The sequence below is a fragment of the Nylanderia fulva genome, unplaced genomic scaffold, assembly GCF_048542155.1.
Source record: "Nylanderia fulva isolate GAGA-0341 unplaced genomic scaffold, ASM4854215v1 Scaffold21, whole genome shotgun sequence".
In the NCBI taxonomy this organism is placed as follows: Eukaryota; Metazoa; Arthropoda; class Insecta; order Hymenoptera; family Formicidae; genus Nylanderia; species Nylanderia fulva.
The window spans coordinates 826,608-834,639 of NW_028190275.1; positions in this window are offsets into that span (position 1 = coordinate 826,608).

An 8,032-nucleotide genomic window follows, 5' to 3' on the forward strand; every position below is an offset into this window, starting at 1 on the left:
CGGCAGAGATTTACTCGGCAGAATGCACCGCTTACAGGACAGAGGATGAGTTTCTATTACGATCGATCGTGCGACCGCATTATATGCTCGAGCATCGTCCGTTCTCCGGATCGTCATTTCGCGGGGGTCGTACGTGACTTTTTCGCGAGGCAAGCACAATTTAAGTCCGTCCGAAACGCGCGCCGACTGGGACGTCTCGCACGACTCCCAGACTTCACGGGATATCATCTCCGTGATCAATGGCGCGCCGAGAGAGGATGCGCTCTTATGGACTCCTCGGGGCCATAACTGTATCCGCTCGGATAGCACGCTCGGATTATGGATGCACCGTTGCACGGTTGCGGAACAATGCGACTTAATAGCGATGCCGCACGAGTAATACCTCTAACACACGCCTGAACTTTATTTATACACGTAGGAACGCCAGGATCCCCGAAAATCCGAACGTGACGTTATATTCCGTTGTTGTAACAACGTCAACCGGAGCTCGAGAGCATCTCGGTTCGAGAAGTTTATCCACACGAGGGTCCATCTGGTCCTCCGCTAAATCACAGGTCGCCGACCTTTTTCGATTCACTGCTCGTCGTCTTTCGGATACAGACTCCATCGAGTCTCTGCTTCGAGTTTATCACGTACACTTCTATTTTGCGCAAATGAGAACTAAGAACAGAAGCACTGTCACGCTAAAATAATGTGAGAAATCATCTAAAAGATAAGGGATAGATCCAAAATTTGTAGATGGATACTCTAAACAGAGCCCACATTAAGACTAATTTGTGGTCCGTCGTAGAAAATCGTGTTGCGCAAGAGGAATTAAATCTAACCCTGACGATTTTTTTTTTAATTCATCATGTACCTCCACGCTGGACTAATGACTTTTTCTTGAGGTGTGTCTAGCTACATTAAATGAATTTCGAGATAATTATATAATATTCTTGAAATGATTTCGATCGTAAAGCTAAAATTCGAACCGCTTGAAGTAGCCAGTTTCGAAATACACGGTAAGTCAACACAGTCTTTCCGCAAGGTATAACGCGGTCATTCGTTTATTTAGACCCGAGGGAGCGTCGGCGATAGAGAGCCGATAGCATCGCACATCCGAGAGTCGTAACGTCGCCACACCCGTTGTAATTTCAAGCCGTCGCCGCTACACTTGGTGCAATACGGTAACTCGCGCGCAGCTCTGCATCATCGTCGAGCGATAGCGACCGCTCGTGCTTATGTATACGTTATTTCTATATACGTGTACGAACCAAGTCGTGTCTCGGCCAATCGAATCGGCGGGCTCGCGAATGAATAAACTCGTTCGATCGGGGAGAGATCGAAGAAACGAAGTGTCCCATTTATCGCCGGGCACGCAACTCCATTTCGCGCATCCAACCGCGCATGAACGATTAAACTGGCCGCGGAATGCAATACGAGAGGGTCGGTGGCAAAGAGAGAGATAGGGACACAGAGAGATGATAAGCGGGAAGGATCGGCAGATGACGAGGAGAGAAGTGGAGATAGAAAGAGAGAGAGAGTGTAGTGGACCCCTATATGTGCGAACTGGTGCGACCGGTGCTGGAGTCGCGAGCAATCATTGCGTCGCTCGCGTCCAGAATGGTCGCACTAAATTATTTCGCTGGGCTCGCCGGTCGTATCGAGGTGCGATTTCACGGTGAAAAAAGGAGGGACAACCGCGGTGAATAACGGCAGTTTCATTAATTGACTGAACCCATTATTGAATGTCTCTTCGTGGCCACGCGCCGAGAAAATGAGAAAAAAATCTTGTCGAATTTTTCCGAAGACGCAGGGGTCCTTGAATGAAGAAAATACAAAGTATTGGATAAACAGGATATCTCTGGTACTAATTATCCAAAGCGTTTCGCGATTAAGCCCTGGAATGTTCGCTACAGCATGAAGCTTAACTAACGACTACGTGGATATAATCTTGTTGAAACTCTTTCTCCGTTTTTTCTTCTTTCGTCATTTATTTCTAATATTCTTTAAAGCATATATACGTTCTATTTTATAAATATCCTGTATGTAGTAAAAAAAATATACTAACGTCGCGCAGAAGCTTAAGAATAAATTGGGCACAAAAACTGGTCTTTATCGAATGAAATGTCTTTGGGTATACATTGCGATGGGAGAGAAATACTCGCAAATCTGAGGATTCATTAAACTTAAATCAACAGGGTATTAGCCCTTCGCGAATACGCTAATGAGAATCTTAATCTACCAACTCTCGGACCTCTTGCGACGAAACGAAAAATATTTAGAGGCATTTGAGTACGTTGTGCAACAAACAAATTGTGCGGAATTGAATGTCTCTCACGAAAGATGACAGTTGATTTCCGGATGTCCGCGGGGAGTTAATTGGCCCCCGCGACGATTTGGATACGGAAAGTTGACCCTGTGCGATTCTCAATTGCAATTAATTGTATCAGAATCCACATTGTGTCATTTAAATATTTTAAAAAAATTTTATGCAACGTATTAAAAAAATATATATTATAGAGAATACATATAAACACATATATTTTAAATATCTATGCTTAATATTTTTATTTATAATATTGTTGCGTGTATGGTTATATTTTTTTGCAAATTAACATTTTTTCAGATAATCTTTCCTTATATTTTTTAAAGTGTACAAGTATGTTTTATATGCAAAAATGATATGCATATTTGACGAGAAAACGTAAATCAATTTGCAAACTCATGCATCTTACGCGTCACATTATCGGTTTGGCAATATTTCTCGCAGAATCAATATTAATGTAGAGTTTTAGATGCATCCCATATTCATAATGATATTATTCACCCACACGTTTCGCATACCAAGCAAAAAGAAACGTTTTCTTCTGCAATAATAATATTGATCCGATATTGAAATATGTTTACGCGACACGAATGATCAACATTTTCAATCGTCCTTGTGACAATAAATATCTAAAGCGGCACAAGTTTACCTGCCTACGCATTCCGCGCTATAATTTACGCATTTAGCATTGAAAATTGATACAACGTAGAGCCGTAGATAAGATGATATAATTCTTTGCGCGATTCCATAATAGATTTTTAAGCGCGTTGCACGCGGAAGTTCGGCTTATAGTAAAAGAGAAAAAAAAACAATACCGCTAGAATTCCTAGATTTAGACCGTCTCTCTACCTCGTTATTATGTATTACTCCATACAATGAGATTTTTGCGTCACTACGCACGTGTTGTATCGCGTTACATGAACCGCTATCGATAGTGATCGCAACTTCGACGCGTCAGAATCATCGTCGTCCGTATTCCCGTAAAGGAGTTATAAATTCGTTAATAAAATTCCCGATGGAAAAGCACACCGCCCAGTGCGCCTCGAGGAAACGCATCTGGACGACAAATACTTCCTGGTGCGATTATTGTAGCCTATAATAGAAATCACTATCATTTACACCTACGTAACGGATCTCTTGATAAATCCTACGACGTGTGCTGCTAATTAAACAAAAGATCGAATTTATAAATTCCGATGAAATAAAGACTCAATCAAGCTTGTAATAGTCAACGAAAAAATTTATTTTATATGAGAAAATCGAAATTATTTTAAAAAGAAATTTTTAAGTTGTATATAAGATTATAAACAATTTTATTTCGAAATTTTTTTTATTATGCAATTATTTTTTGCACTTTTAACATTTCAGTTGATATATTGAAAACTATTTTTAACTTATACGAAAATACAAATTTATTTGAATGGATCTTTACTTTATTAGGGTCCCCTATTCTTTCACCGATTTTACGCATCGATATTCTTAACAGTGGTAGGTGAATGTCTGACGCCATTAAAAATTTCGCACACGTTGCCGAATCGATTTATGGTGAACAATTCTTGGTAGCGATGCATATAAAAAACCGCCCCCGCATTTATTAATTCCCATGCATATATCTCAAATGAAAAAAATTAACTAAAATATAGTTTTAGAATTACATTTGAAATTTGAAATAAAACGTGAAGCACTTTGAGTAATTTTAAGAAACTAAGATTAAAATGTAAACAATATAAAATAATATATATAATATACTTTTACAATAGAATATAGTGTATTAATTTGGAAAACTTTTATTTAAATATTAATGCAGCCTTATTTTCTTTAAAATTAAAAGAGATGTGTAAATCCCTCGAATTGCGTTCTTATAAAACTTGTGAAAAAAATTATTTCAATTTTTCATTTTGCAATTAAATTCAAATCTTTCTCGAATTTCAAATTATACTCGAGTAATCTGAAATAATTTTGAATAATGCCTTAGTGTGTAGGATTTGACTAATCGCTCGTAAATACGCGTCCAATGTCTTCACGATTTGCCTCTCATATTCGTAAATTATAAAATCCTCTTGAGCTGAATATCAATAAGTCTGCATGATTTCTTAAGATCTTATCAAATGACGGCCACGAGCATCACGGACTTAACTCTCACGAGAAAAGATACGTGTTTGTACTTTCGGATCCTTTCGGCGAAAACGGACGAGTAGGTCGGCACGAGAAATCGGTCGCGAGATTTCTCGTTCTCCTTTGAACGCGAGAGATGCAAGTATTAAATTCATCGGATGCACTCGATCTTCTTATTTTTCTCTTTATCTTCTTATTTTAATATTAATTAAAAATAAGAATAAATTTAAATAATGCAGTCGAAATTAATCACAAGATTTATAATAATAATTAAATTAAATAGAGAATTATTTAATAATTAACTCTTATATTATTACGAAATAAGATATAATTGTATGAACAAGAAGTAAAAGGATATATATTTTGCAACACATTCAGAAAATGATTGTATGTATTAAATTCTAAAAAATTAAGAAACGAGGGATTATAGCGTTTACATAACACACACCCGCGAATAAGGCGAACCGTAAATCCCGTAACAAAGTCTCATTGAAGAGAGCCCACCCGTACATCCATTAATTGAAAGTCTTCATTTGACTCGCGCAAAACGGGACACCGTTAAAAAGATCTTACGTCGTAAATTGACATAATCCTCTGCGACGCGACGCCCGCGTGTCTCGTGACGGAGAAACGAAATCAAATCTGACAGCTATGACATTCCTATTCTGGTTTAAGGGACCCGTTTATACAGACGAGGTAAACGTTCTTCCTGGTACGTTATAGAGGGATGGGAGATTGCTGGTGAGTCGAGATCGGGTACGTGGGACGAGGCCTTCTCGGCCTTACTGGGAGATGCTGTTATCCTGTCCTCGCGGTTGTCCAAGGTGTTACTTGCCGCAAGGACACGAAACTGGCGCTTTTTGTCTGGAGTCTCCTCTCGCTCGAACGCGCGGCCACGGCGTATTACTGCATCGATAAAGGACGCCCACACCAAGTCCCTCTTGCCCAGGTCTCTTTCCGCTGCGGGCGCCGTTCTATCTATTATAACGAAGCGGAATCGAAGCGGGCAATGATGTACCGAGAGGAGGAAGATCGAGACGCATTGTAACGTCACGCGCGCTTCATCCCGAGTCGGGTCGGTGATACGCGAACCGGCCGCATAAATCATCCTTTAATCTCCTCAACGTTTCAGGAGGAATTTGCCATTTATATTACGGAAGCATATTATACGCGCATTCGGAGGGATGTATATAAATTCTCTCGACTTCGGCATTTATGATTCGCGATAATTTCATCCGACTTCTCAGTCAGAGTAAATTAATACACCGTCCTTCCTCGATATCGTTGAGTGAAATTGATGAAGAGCAGTATCCATTTAATTGAAAGCACGAGTATCTGTCTGCACGACATTACGATAATATTCAACAAACAGATTAAGTCTGTAATTCTATATTTAAATATAATTTGTTTTTTATTATATCAGGATACATATATCCTTTTGTGGAATAAATAATATCAAATGCAGATTGTATATATAACTTACTCACTTGATAACGTACAAAGGCGCTTAGCCCCCGTCTATTTTGCGCTACGAGGCCTATCAAGGATCGGAGTATGCATACGCAATGGGGAGAAAAACGCGAGAGATGGAAGTGTTGCGGAGAGAGACATATGATGTGTGGACATGTGAGGTGGTGTGTCTCCGTACACAAACATTCTCAAAGAGTGCTATTTATATCTTCTGACTGCATGAGCTAAAAGAATGGCCAAGGAGCGGGTTCCTCAATATGGCAGCAGGTAGGCCGCGCGCAGTGATTCAGAGTCCATTTTTCCGGCTGGACCAGACGGTGGCTCTATTCTCCGCCGTCTGCTGTTCCGCCCTCTAACCTTCCTTGTCGCTCTCGTTGACGGTTTATTCGCGCGAGAATCGCGCATCTCAATTTGTCGTCATTTTTTCGCCAATTTCTTCGCGAGGTGATTCTTCCAAAATAATATTGTTTAATAGTTTTGCGATCTTTTTTTTTTTTAATAAATTTGATAAAAGGCTGTTAAGAGCAGTAAATATAAAAATTCAAATTATGTTAGAAAGAAAGTCATATATAAAAATAATATTCTTTTTAATATAATGTTTACTAATAAATTACAATAAAAGGTGATAGAAAAGAATTAAACATATAAGTACTCTTTAAATACAAATATAAATCTTTTTCTTTCGTTTGTATTCGGGAATTATTACGAGTTCAGAGAATAACAGGAATTTAGCCTGCTTTTAAAGAATGTTGATTTTGATTTTAAGATTTATTTTAAAAAATGTATAGACATGTGCTCCTTCTTCCCTAAAATTTGCTGCACAAAGTATCTGTCTTTTGTAATTAAATTTTTGTAATTATATACTTGCAAACGATATGAGGAATATAACGCTTTAATGATGATGCTTCTCTTGATCTGTTCTCTTGCTATCTTTCTGTTATCGAGATATAAAAAAATGCGTACGACGATACAGATTCCTCTCATAAGTACCGCTATCTTATTATATGAATTACCATGGAATTTTGAGCGGTTTATCGATATGGCGATCGACTTAATGGTAATCGATACTGACGATTGCGAGATTCACATCGTGCTTCGTGGGTGTCAGGCACCTCAATTAATATTGGAATGGCATCGGCGCAGATTTTGTGTAGGCGTTTGATATGCCAGACACGTATTAGCACGTTTTGCAGTTATCGAGACAAGTGGTGTCCTTTCGATCGACGACGTACAATCGAAATTCTTCAAAGCCCGAACTTGTTCGCGATCACCTTTCGACGCGGACGCTTCCAAAATATTTTATTCGCATAATTTGCACCCTATCGAACGACAACATGCAAATATTTCATGGCGATCACGTATTCGTTGTAAAAAAAAAAGATTTATAACATTAAGTCATCATTGAAACAGGTAATAAACTTTTTACTTACGAAAAATACAGCTATAAATATGCATTCTTATAAACACTCCCAAACTCCCAAGTTATATCATTTCTATATTTATACTATGGAATGTTTTACGATTTTTTGACCAATAGTTTCCTAACAAAACTTATTTTTTCATGCAATATAAAATTAAAATTTATATCCAAGTTTTTTTTCAAGCAGACTAAATTACTATTTTCTAAGCTCTTAATAATTTCAAACTACAAGAAAAAAAATAATAATTATTATAATTAAAGTTAAGCTTCTCTCGCGATACATCTTCAATATAGAGACCTTCTTTATTAATCGAAAATATAAAAAATAAACTGCGCGTTTCACGACTTAGAATACCACATATAATTCTTTATTTTTTTTTCTTTTACCGCGCGATATTCTTCGACGTCTCTCATCCCCAATGAATTCCTGACGCGTCGCCAGAAGAAATCCCGGGCTCCCATCGACGAAGATCGATTCTATCCCGCGTTTGTGTGACCCCGAACCGGAGCGAGCTTTCCGGCCCGCGGAAAAATCGCTTGCGCGCGGCTCGAGAGGATATCCGATCGCTTCGCGGGATCGTTTACACCGACAGATGGGATTATCTGATCTTGAATCTAGTCGGGATGGCTCCGGCGCGTATAATTGCTATCGTCGGGCGAACGAGCGTAGCCTGGTGAACGCGCCAGAGAGAGGGCCGCCGATCTTCTCCTTCCTCTTT